Source organism: Mirounga leonina, unplaced genomic scaffold (genome assembly GCF_011800145.1).
Source record: "Mirounga leonina isolate KUSES-001 unplaced genomic scaffold, KU_Mleo_1.0 Mir_167, whole genome shotgun sequence".
Lineage (NCBI taxonomy): Eukaryota > Metazoa > Chordata > Mammalia > Carnivora > Phocidae > Mirounga > Mirounga leonina.
Genome location: NW_023270422.1, coordinates 1,628,843 through 1,641,031, shown reverse-complemented (window position 1 = coordinate 1,641,031; position 12,189 = coordinate 1,628,843). Strand labels below are relative to the sequence as shown.

The following is a 12,189-nucleotide window of genomic DNA, read 5'->3' as shown; positions in this document are numbered from 1 at the left end:
TTTTTTTTGTATAGATAAGAATGCAGTTTTGAATGTCAAGAAGATGTTAAATCTTACCAATGGCATTCATTCCAGTGAGGCATTCAGAGAGCCTCGAAATTCTCTGGAGATAGCCCTTGCTTTAATGTCTATGTCTCTTAGTGATTGGGATACAAGGGTGCACCTCTTTACATGCTTCGTCAGCTGTGAAGTCCCTAAGAGCATTTCTGTGAAGTAACACATCAAGGTGGCCAGAAACTCACGTGCCTGATCATGGGTGTTTTGAAGTTTGGTTTTAATGGCTCCTCTTTATTAACCTATGTCTGTTGAAAAGACCAAGGCTGACCAAAGGGCTACTCCTGAAACCCAGAGAATATGGCAAATGAGTCTGTGTGCAAAGTTTACAGTAATGCCTTTGGGGCACAGTGTTCTTCTAAGATGATGGGCTCTGAGTTCCTGGCCTTAGGAATTACTATAGATGTGTTTCTGGAAATCATCGGCCCATTTTCCGCTGTCCTATGGAAGGCCGACCGGAAGACAGACTGAAAGCTGATGGTGGTCTGGAAGAATGTGAAGCTAGGAACAGCACCCCTTGTGGGGACCTGTGGTATGCGCAGCTCTGGGTGCCCCAGAGGGTCCCTGATGGGGGTGAGGAGGGGAGGAGAGGGTCCGGGGCCAGAGCACGGAAGGCACTGCTGCTTTGGGGGGTGATGCCAGGATTATGGCATTCTCCACTGGCTGCCCTACAGTGAAATCTGACAACATCCTGGGAGGAAGAGCAAGATCAATATGGCTTGACTCCATTTTTCATAACAGAACTGAAGGCTCAGATGGTTGAAGTGACTTCCAACACAACAGAGGCTCACCAGAGTTGTGCTGGAATTCGAATCCAACATTCTTCCTTCTGTTTATTGGTCATGTTATTACCATTGTGAAGTAAACGGATTGGTGGGTATTTGTTTCTCAAATGACCAAACACTATGATTAAGTAATACCATTGGGTCATTACTTAAGAAATGGGTCATTTTTGTTGAAACAAAAGGAAAAACAGATGGTAATGAACTTGCCTAATTTATTATTCCAAGAACAATTTCAGCCTAAAAGAAGCCTTTATCAGGAAAGCAAATGCTATGTTTCCTCTTCTCCCCTCCCGTCCCCTTCCCTCTCCTCTCTTACACCCCTTCACCTCTCCTCCTTATCCCTCTCTCCCCTCGCCTGCCCTCTCCTCCCTCCCCTTCAGGCAGCTATTTCCGGTGTTTCAACCTAGCCTCCAAAATGGCAAATCCGCTTTAATAATTGAAAATTTATTTCTTTAATTTTCGATTAGGTAATACATTCATGTGTTTTACACATCTGAAAATATAAAAAATTATGGCCAAGACCTTCTTCCCAGCACATTCCACATCTACCCAGTTTTCTCCTTTATCAAATTAGAACAAAGCAACAAGTAACCATAATAATTGACCTCTTGTATATCCTCTTAGAGATTTTCTTCACCCTTTCATAAGCAAATACACATATGCATTCTCCCCTTTGGAAATGTGCCCTATATGTCTGTACCCTAACATAACAATGCATCTCACAGACATTTCCCCATCAGCACATATAGAGCTCCCTTATTCTTTTGGCAGTTGTGTCATATTGCATTGAAGCATGCGCCGGAGTATATTAAATATAATTGATGAATGCACCAGCCTCCTACTAAAGGACACTCAGATTCTTTACACTCTTTTGTAGTTACAACAATATATTATATAACTTCATATATATATATATATATGATATACATACAACATATATGTAGGATACATTCCTGGAAGTCAAATTTCAGGGTCAAGAATGGATGTGTGTATAATTTACTAGATATTTCCAAAGAGCCATTCCCAGTCATTGTACATATTTATACACCTGCCATTCTTTATGCAGGTGCTCTTTATGCCACAGCCTTAACATAGGTGTTTTATCAAACTTTATTTTTATCAAACTAAGTTAGAAATTGCAGCTTAACAGGGTTTTATTTAGCATTTTTCTTACTAGGAGTGAGATTGTTTCTTCTCATGTTTAAGATGCATTTTTTTCCTAATCATTTCTGAGGTTGACATTAGGAGTACGTGCATCCCTCGTGATGTTACCAGGCCCGGAACACTTAGCAGTGTGGGTCATGAGTGAGCATAAGTCCCATTGACAGAGGGAGGGAATGGCATTCTCAGCTGAAGGAATGGCCAAGCAAAGACACAGAATTTTGTAGGTCCATGGCTTGTTTGGAAATGGATCAAGTCCATATGACAGGGCCACAGGTGCCATGAGGTGGCACATGGGACTAGACAGCTAGGATGGAGCCAGATTATGGAGGGCACTGACTGCCAGGGCAAAGAGTTTAGACTGTTCTGCCTGGTGTGGACAACAATAGCAAGTTACTGGATAGAAATGCAGTATCTTGATTGCCTCTAACTGTTAGTGCAATGTGCACTGCTGTGTCCCGGACATAATATATAAGTTTATACTGACAAGCAGAACATATTAAAAAGTCAGCCACTAAAAATAACATTAGTTGCAGAAAATCCTGGAGAGTCACAGATTGTTGGCAATTTGTGGTAGTTCAGAGTGTTGTGGTCCAGTTTCTGGTATCTTAGCAGCCCTCCCAGGCATTGGCTTTGATGCTGTCAGAGATCCTACCTCCACTCCCAACTCGGTCTCAGAGATAATGCATTCTGGAGGTGCTTGCTTGGGTCAGTTGGTTAAGGAACTGCCTTTGGCTGAGGTCATGATCTCAGGGTCCTGAGATCGAGTCCCGCATTGGGCTCCCTGCTCAGCAAGAAGTTTGCTTTTCCCTCTGCTCCTCCACTCTGCTAGTGCTCTCTCTCTCTCAAATAAATAAATAAAATCTTAAGAAAAAAAAAAAGATAATGCTTTTGGGAATTGAAACTGGAGAGGGGAGATGGAAACCAACCCCCTTCCCCAGCCTGGGAGCAGTTAGAGGGCAGTGCCCCTAGGGCACTTTCTTCCTAAAAGGGATTCCCTAGGTTAGTAGATAAAGGAGAGGAAAAAGAGAAACCAGGCCAACTGAAGTCCAGAAAAGTTAAGGGTTTCCAGATCTCAAGATTTTCATTTCTGATCATTCTTATATGGATGAAGTCCAACATCCATTGATATATCCTGTTTTCATAAATATGAAGAGCTTGTCACCAAGAAATGGAATGGGTGTTCATACCTAAATATAAATTGTTTTTTGCGTTGGCTTCCGATCTGAGTGATTTTTGTGTTATGTGTGTCTTATTGTCATAAGCAGCCCAAGTTGAGAAATGTACACTGACTTCTTACTGTGCTCAGGGTTTGGGGGAAGGGAGGAGGTCCTGTCATCTTTACTGAAGCCCACATACTCATTCATTGTGCCTCCAACAGAGGGGAAAAGACCTCTGGTCCCTGTTGTATGAGCTATTTTATGAGCCTGGCTTTTTCATGTAAAATACAAGCTTTATAACCTTTCAACCTGTTCATGAACATTTATTAAGAAATGATCATAGAAGTTGATGTTATTTAACCAAATTATGAGAACAAACATGCAAGCAGAGACACACAAGACAGTTTGGATAATTCTGCTTTACACTTGGACATTTGGAAGTACGTGAACAGGTGTGAGTGTGTGTGAGTGTGTGAATGTGTGTCTGAAGAGACACATAGCAGGAGCAGGCCCTTCAGTTGCTCTCTCACCGCCGGGTACATCTTCACTCAGCATCGTTCATTACCTCTCCTGCCCTAAGAGACAGATGGTGTCCACACTCATGCTTTGCCAGAGATAATTATATGGACTCTCAGCAATTCTCAGAGCTCCTGGTCATTCCAGTCTCACAGCTGATGGGGAGGACTCCCAGGGTGGATGAGTCCGTGAGAAATTGACCTTCAATATCAAAATAATGAATAGGCTTTAATGTGATTCAAAAAAATCATTCAACCAGGAAAAGTTGGCTCCGATGAGAGAAGCAGTTTTCCCTGAGTTCTCATTTACATATGGTTTTCCAACTACATTTTCTTAAGAACACAGAAGTACCAGTGGCTTGCCCAATAACTGAATTAAAAATGATTTCCTTATTAACTGTAGGTACTCCCTACCAACCAAACAAATACCAGTTTTTCTATGCTTTATAACTTTCTTCAAGGCCATAATTTCAAATTATCAGATGAAAACAAAATCAATGAGGGGCGTCTGGGTGGCTCAGTTGGTTAAGTGTCTGCCTTCCACTCAGGTCTTGATCCTGGGGTCCTGGGATCCAGCCCCGTGTTGGGCTCCCTGCTAAGCAGGGAGCCTGATTCTCCCTCTCCCTCTGCCCCTCCCCCCGCTCATGCTCACTCTCTCTCTCTCAAATAAATAAAATCTTTTTAAAAAAAAAGAAGAAAAGAATATCAATGAAATCAGGGACTTGGCTATTCTATCACCATGTTCTTCTTGACTCTTAGTAATCACAGTCAGAGTGCTCACCTACGTAAGTTAGTTTATATAATGGAAAAAAAACTCTGCAAATATGTCACTTGGTCCTCATATAACCCTACAAACTATTGATGTTACTGTTTTTCAGATAACAAAATTATCTTGGGATGGTTATTGAGTTTCCCAAGGTTCCACGGTGGTAAGTGCCTTTTGTCTGAATCACACGATCTTTACTGTTGTTGTGTGTTATACCTTGATGTGAAATTTTAAACTTGGCAAGACACTGACTCTACATTTTTCTTGCATACATTTTATTCCTAGGGAGCATGGTCCTCTTTTGTACACAGTACACGGTTGTATTAATGTCTGGAGCAATAAGAGGGCAAACTTATGCCCATTTTTAGGTGAGATTCTAGAAGGCCATCCTCCCAATTTTCAGCATTACTGAGATCATCACCTCAGTGGAGGAGATACTCTTTACCTTGGCAGTACATGAGTGCCTGCCTGCTTGGGGTCTTTTTCCTCCCTTTTTGATTTTTTAAAGCAAAATATACAAACACCCAACTACTCACTTTAAAAGACAAAAAAAGTTAACGTTTAGTCATTTTTTTTTATTCTGGATTTTATTAAAATGGAATATGTAGAAGATGATAAAGTTGCATCTGGCTTTAACACCCAAGTACAAACCTGTTCACCTCCTCTGCATAGAACCACTGCCACAAATTTGATAAGTGTCCCTCTAGTTTCTATCTTCTACATTTTCATTACATATATCCTCTTAAACAATATGTACTACTGCTCTTTTAAAATTACGTTATAGGTTATATCTATCATCTTAGAAAACAATTCATTTTTTAGGGGCTCCTGGGTGGCTCAATCGGTTAAGTGTCTGCCTTCAGCTCAGGTCATGATCTCAGGGTCCTGGGATTAAACCCCATGTTGGGGTCCCTGCTCAGTGGGGAGTCTGTTTCTCTCTCTCCCTCTTCCCCTCTCCTTGCTTGTGCTCTCTCTCAAATTAATAAATTAAAAAAATCTTCTTAAAAAATTTCATTTTTTAAATTCAGCATTACATTTCAAAATCTATTTATTTTCATTTATATAATCAGCATGTAGCTGAATTTTAAAATTCAATCTCTGTATTTTAACATGTGAGTTAAATTAATTTATAGTTCATGTGATTACTGGGCATGTTTGTACTTATTTCTACAATTGTATGTATGTTTTCCGTTCACCATGCTTTTTCTGAGACATGTTCTAACTTTCATTCATTACATTTATTTAAAGCCATAAGTTCATTAAAAATGCACCCTTATGAAAAACCTCAACATAACTAATCATCAGAGAAATGCAAATCAAAACCATAATGAGATACTACCTCATGCCTGTCAGAATGCCTAAAATAAAAAACACAAGAAACAACAAGTGTTGGTGGCGATGTGGAGAGAAAGGAACCATGTGCACTACTGGTGGGAATGTAAATTGGTGCAGCCAATGTGGAAAAATGGAATACTACTCAGCCATAAACAAGAATGAAATCTTGCAAGATCTGGATGAATCTAGAGGGTATAATGTTAAGTGAAATAAGTCAGTCCGAGAAAGACAAATACCATATGATTTCACTCATATGTGAACTTTAAGAAACAAAAACAAATGAACAAAGGAAAAAAGAGACAAACCAAAAAACAGACTCTTAATTATACAGAACAAACTGATGGTTACCAGAGCAGAGATGGGGGAGGATGGGTGAAGTAGGTGATGAGGATTAAAGAGTATGCTTACCATGATGAGCACTGAGTGATATACAGAATGGTTGAATCACTGTGTTGTACACCTGAAACTAGTACAAAGCAGTATGTTAACTATGCTGGAATTAAAATTTTTTAAAAAAGTGAACCCTTATGCATATTTTCATTTCATCCTTGCAGCAACCCTTCTAGACATATTTTTATAATCATCTTAAGACCCTAACTCATGTATGATCCTGGGCAAGTTTCTCCCTCCCTCCATTATTTTCCTCTTCCAGTTGGCTAGTTACATGTCAGGGGTTTTTCCCACATGCTGATCATCTTTGATAACAATACCAACCACAGCAGTAATGACAGCTGTCTTTTATTGAGAGACTGCTATATTTTAGAGAGCATTCCTAAAAAAAGAGTAAGTTCTTGGTAAACACAAGGTTCTGAACCAATTGCAAAATAGAGCAAAAGTCAGAGATGGTTGCCTTCTCAGCTGGACTAAGAATGTGTCATGACCACCATCTCAAATGAGACTTCTCATTCCTTCCTTCTCAGTCTAGATGGGAAATAAAAACAAATATATAATCACACTGGGAATCTCTGGCCTATGAGACTGTGAATGCCCTTGAAACTGTCATCCCTCAGATGGAGAATAGAGACGTTATGATAAAGATGTCTCACTTTCAATTCATGCTCATCCTGTTACTGTGATAAATTCTTCTTGAATTAAACACTTGCACATTCTTATCCTTGGCAAGGTGCAGTGGTGGAGACAATACTCTGAACTGATAACTCATTAAATGTCTAAACAAATCACCAAGTAGAAACCAAATCATAATCAATCTTTCCATCTCTGTTTACTTATGATCCAGATCATTCTGGTAAAACCAACCTATTGCTTGTTCAGCTTTGATAAATCTAAAGAGAAAAAACTTTCTAAATTCAAACAAAGAAATGATTGAGCAGGATCATTTGATAGGATAATATCTCTTAAATATGTGGGGCTTGAAAGAATGAGAATTGCACAAGCTTGAAATACCAACTTGTTCTCATTTTTGGAAGATTTTCCAAGAACTACTTATTGGTGAATTGTTACTTTCTAATGTAAACTTTAGTGCTATTATTTTCTCTCTCAGAAGTGCTTTAGCTGTGTCCCACACATTTTGGAATGCTTTATTTTTATTTTTATTCAGTTCAATGTATTCTTTTTTTTTAAGATTTTATTTATTTTACAGAGAGTGAGAGAGCACAAGCAGGGAGAGTAGTAGAAGGAGAGAGAGAAGCAGGCTCCCTGCTCAATCCCAGGACCCTGGGATCATGACTTGAGCTGAAGGCAGATGCTTAACCATCTGAACCACCCAGGTGCCCCAGTTCAATGTATTCTTAAAAATATTTTCCTTGACCTACAGATTATTTAGAAGTGTACTGTCTAGTTTCCAAGTGTTTCAAAATTTTCCTGTTATTTTTCTATTATTCACATTGTGGTCAGAGAACACACTCTGTATGGTTTCAGTTCTTTAGTATTTGTTGAGGTTTGTTTTACAGCCCAAGATATGATTTGTCTTGGTAAGAGCTTTGTGGACACTTGAAAAGAGTATGTCTTCTGTTGTCACTGGGTGAAGTATTCTATAAATGTTGACTATATCCTGTTGATTAATGGCATTACTGAGTGTTCTATATCCTTTCTGATTTTCTGTGTAGTTGTTCAACAGTTGTTGAGAGAGGTGTTCCATACTTTTATTTTTAACCTATCTATACTGTATTTGAAGAGAATTCCATTCAGATTGTGTGTGTGTGTGTGTGTATGTATAGTTGGGACATATTTACACATTTCTTCTTTTTTTCTTTAAATCTACTTTGATAATATCTGCATTTAATTGATATATTTAAACCATTTACACTTAGTGTAATTATTGATATGTTAAAGTTTAAGTCTGCCATTTTATTTTTTGTTTTCTTATTGTTTCCTGTTTTTCTCTTTCTTGTCTATGGTGTTTTTGAGTGTATAGATTTTAGTGGTTCTAAGTATTATATTCTACATGTATAATGTATCACAGTCTACTGATGTTGACATTTTATCAATTTGAGTGATGTGCAGAAACCTTACTCCCTTTCAGTTCTTTTACCATCCCTCATTTATAATAGAATTGACTTTAATATTTCCTCTACATATGTTGAGAAACACATCAGAAAATGTTATAATTTCTGCTTCAAAATCAAACATAATTTAGAAAACTCAAGGAAAAGGAGAGTCTATATAAAAACATATTTTTCCTTTTTTCATTATCTTTCATCTTTCCTAATATTCCCCAAATTCCTTTTTTTATCATTTCCTTTCAGTTTCAAGAACTTCAATTAGCCATTACTAAGGGTAGGTCTACTGGTGACAAATTCTCTTAGTTTTCCTTTATCTGAATGTGTATTGGTTTCCCTTACATTTCTGAAGGATATTTTTGCCGAATATAGGATTCTAGGTTGTCAGTTCTTTTAACACTTGAGAAATCTTGTGACACTTCCTTCTGGCCTTCAAGGCTTCTGATGAGAATTCTGTTGTCATTTAATCGTTTTTCCTTACAACTAAGGTGTTATTTTTCTTTTGCTGCTTTCAAGATATTTTCTTTGTTTTCAGTTTGCAGAAGTTTGATTATATTGTGTCTTGGCGTGAATTTCTTTGGGTTTTTATTGTTTGGAGTTCATGCTGCTTCTTAAGTCTTTAGGTTTATGTCTTTTGCCAAATTTGAAAAATTTTAGTAATTACTTCTTTGAGTGCCTTTCAGCCCTACTTTCTTTATTCTCCTGAGACTATCATAACACAAGTATTAGGTTTTTGTCATAGTACCACAAATCCCTGAGGCCCTGTTTATTCTGTTTTTTCAAAACAAAAGATTTTTCTTTATTGTTAGAATTGGGTAATTTGTATTGTTCTATCTTCAAGGTAGTTGACTGCTTTTTTTTTTTTTTGTCTTCTCTATTCTTCTGCTGAACTTATCCATAGAATTTTTAATTTCAGTTATTATATACTTAAGTTCTAAAATTTCCATTTGTTTCCTCCTTATTTCTTGGTATTTTTTCCTATTTCTTTGCTGAAACTCTGTATCTTTAATTTGTTTCAAACATGTTCATAATTGCCCAATGAAGCATTTTTATGATGGCTGCTGTAAAATCCTTAGATAATTTCAACATCTGTGTCACCTCAGTGTTGACCTCTGTTAATTACCTTTTCTCATTCAAATTGAGATTTTCTGTGTTCATGATATGATGAGTGATTTTCAACTATATCCTGGACATTTTGGGCATTATATTATAAGACTTTGGATCTTATTTAAGCCTTCTGTTATAGCAAGTGTGTGTGTGTGTGTGTGTGTGTGTGTGTGTGATGTTATTATTGTCATTGAGTTTATTTCTAAATATAAGTCCCACATTGTTAATATTTTTGCCTTATATATTTAATTATTTTTTAAAGATATTAAAAGAAAAATGTCTGCAGTATTTAATACCATTTTTATTATAACCATCACCCTTTTCTTTGTGAACATCCAAATTTCCATCTGCTATCCTCATCTGCCTTCCTGAAAAATTTTCTTCAGTATTTATTGGCAGTAAATTCTTTCAGCTTTTGTTTGTCTAAAAAGTCTTTGTTCTGCCTTAATTTCTTTAAGATATTTTCTCTGGACATAGAATGCTGGGTTGATTGATTTTTCTTTCAATACTTTAAAATGTCTCTCAATTTTCTTTAGGCTTGATTAATTTCTGATGAGAAGTTGGCTCTCTTCTTTTTTTTTTTTTTCTGTCTGTGTAAGTTTTCTTTATTCTCTGGCTGCCTTCCAGAATTTTTTAAAATCTATTTTTCTACAGTTTGATTTTGATGCACTTAGGTTGTTTTTTTTGTTTTTTTTTTTCAAATCTTGCTTCAATTTTCCCGAGATTCTTGTTTGTTGACTCTTATTAATTAAAAAAGTTATCCAGCCATTGTCTCTTCAAATATTTCTTTTGCCCACTCTCTGTCTACTACAATTATATGTATTTGATATTGTCCTACAACTTTTATGTTTCGTTCTATTATTTTTTCTTTGTTTTATGTATTTCATTTTAATTTGTATTTACCTATATGTTTTCACTGATTTTTTTTATTCCTTTATGTCCAGTTTGCTGATAAGCCCATTGAAGGATTTCATCATCTCTGGCATCATGTTTCTTATTACTAGCACTCACATTTGACTCTTTTAATGGTTTATATCTTTCTGTCCAAATTCCCGATCTGTTCATACATGCTGTTCACCTACTGTACTAGATTTTGCAACATATTTAACATCTTTATTTAAATATTTATTTAATTAAATATTTAACATATCCCCTATGGTTCCAATATCTGGGTCATTTTTGGGTCAAAGTCTGTTGACTCTTACTATCCTTGCTACATCTTAAACTGGTACTGTAGATGCTGGCTATCGTTATCAAGAAAGAAAGGGGGGGGGGGAAGCAGCATGATGATTGAAAAGGAAGAAATAAACCTATGATTATTTCAGACACTATGATCATAGAAAATTCAATGAAACCCACTAAAAACAGTAAGAGAGCTTAGTAAGGTCAAATTTCAAAAATCAATACCATTTTTCAAGCTGATCAACAATCAATCAGAAAATATTAGGAAAAAATTCAAAATTGTAACAAAACATTAGGAATTAACAAATCATGAACAAAAGCTGTTCAGAAAAATGTTAAAATTTAATTAAATTTTGTAAAATATAATCTGAATAAATGGAGAATTAATCATGTTCTTGGAATGACTAATTTTTGAGGATATTACTTCTCCCAACAGTGTTCTGACATGTCAAAACTACCTCAATCAAGTGTCATGTATATAGTTTTAAGGCACTTGGTAAACTTATTCTAAAATGTATGTGGCATAATATTCTGATATTTAACGGTCTATGAAGAGTAAATCAACTTTGAAAAAGAGGAACACAGAGTGGGATCTTGCTCTACAAGCTATTAACATATGCTTCAAAGACACAGTACTAAAAACAGTGTGGCACTAGTCAAGAAAAATAAAAGGCCAATGAAATGGCCTAGAGCACTCAGACAGATCCCCATGTACTTGGGAACTGATCACTGGAGAAAGTATGATTAAGTAGATGACTTCAGTGGTATACTGGCAAAACAGTTCTCCAAAGGAAAAAAAAGACTCACTTTATAGCATTTGCTGATTTCCATGGTATAAATACTCCCATCACAACCAATTTCAAACTACCAACAATTTAACAACCAACTTGCAAAATTTCTTAATGTTCGACAATTGGCTCTTGCCACCTGGTACAAAGCTCATCAGGCTCAGATTCAGAAGGGAACTCAGCCACACCTTAAAAGAGATTACCTGGGGACAGCCATAGTTACAGAGATCTTGGATATTACATGGCAGGTATTTATGCCATGATTCAGCTGTTAGGGATTATAGTGTAACCTGTGAATGTTTAGCAAAGGAGCCAATCATGATTTTCTTTGGAAGAGCTATTGGTTGAAAACTTCTGGCTGGAATTTCTAGTCATGCCATTAAAAAGGACAATGGTTTTGACCCCTAATGTGTAAATCAGGATAGAATAGTTGCTAGAGATGAGATGATGGCAAAATTGGTCTCAGATTATTGTACATCAAACAACATAAATGAAATGGAGAGAGACCAAAGAAATCACATAGGAGGCTAATTATTTGGATACTTCAGAAAATGGTGATTATGGATGGAGGGTTCCTTGTAGACAAAAAGGTGGAACAAATCTAAAGAGGTGTAATTATTGGAAAAGAGAGTCCTAGCACGTGGGAGGTGAGTCAGGGAAGGTGGGTCTATATACTTAACCATCAACCTTGTCTTCCAAATGAGGACCCTGGCCAAGGGGTACTGGGTCTCCTGACTTTGGAGGCTTTATCTACAACTCTCTCCTTCTTCCAGTATCAAGTGCTCCTGGTTCTGGTTGCCTCTGTATCCTTCTGTTCCTTTCCTACTCTTTCCCCCACCTGCAACCCAACCCACACAGATTTTAAAACCTGCTCTGG

General features: G+C 36.9%; 1 long non-coding RNA gene across 1 annotated transcript in view; it reads left to right on the top strand.

Moving 5' to 3' along the window:
* Positions 1 to 4,751, top strand: part of LOC118016418 — a 38,683-nt gene extending 33,932 nt beyond the window's left edge. Inside the window, exons 2-3 of the long non-coding RNA XR_004680824.1 lie at positions 4,554 to 4,604; positions 4,727 to 4,751. This is a non-coding gene — a long non-coding RNA (uncharacterized LOC118016418). The remainder of the gene's footprint in view (positions 1 to 4,553; positions 4,605 to 4,726) is intronic.
* The last annotated feature ends 7,438 nt before the right edge of the window (positions 4,752 to 12,189 follow it).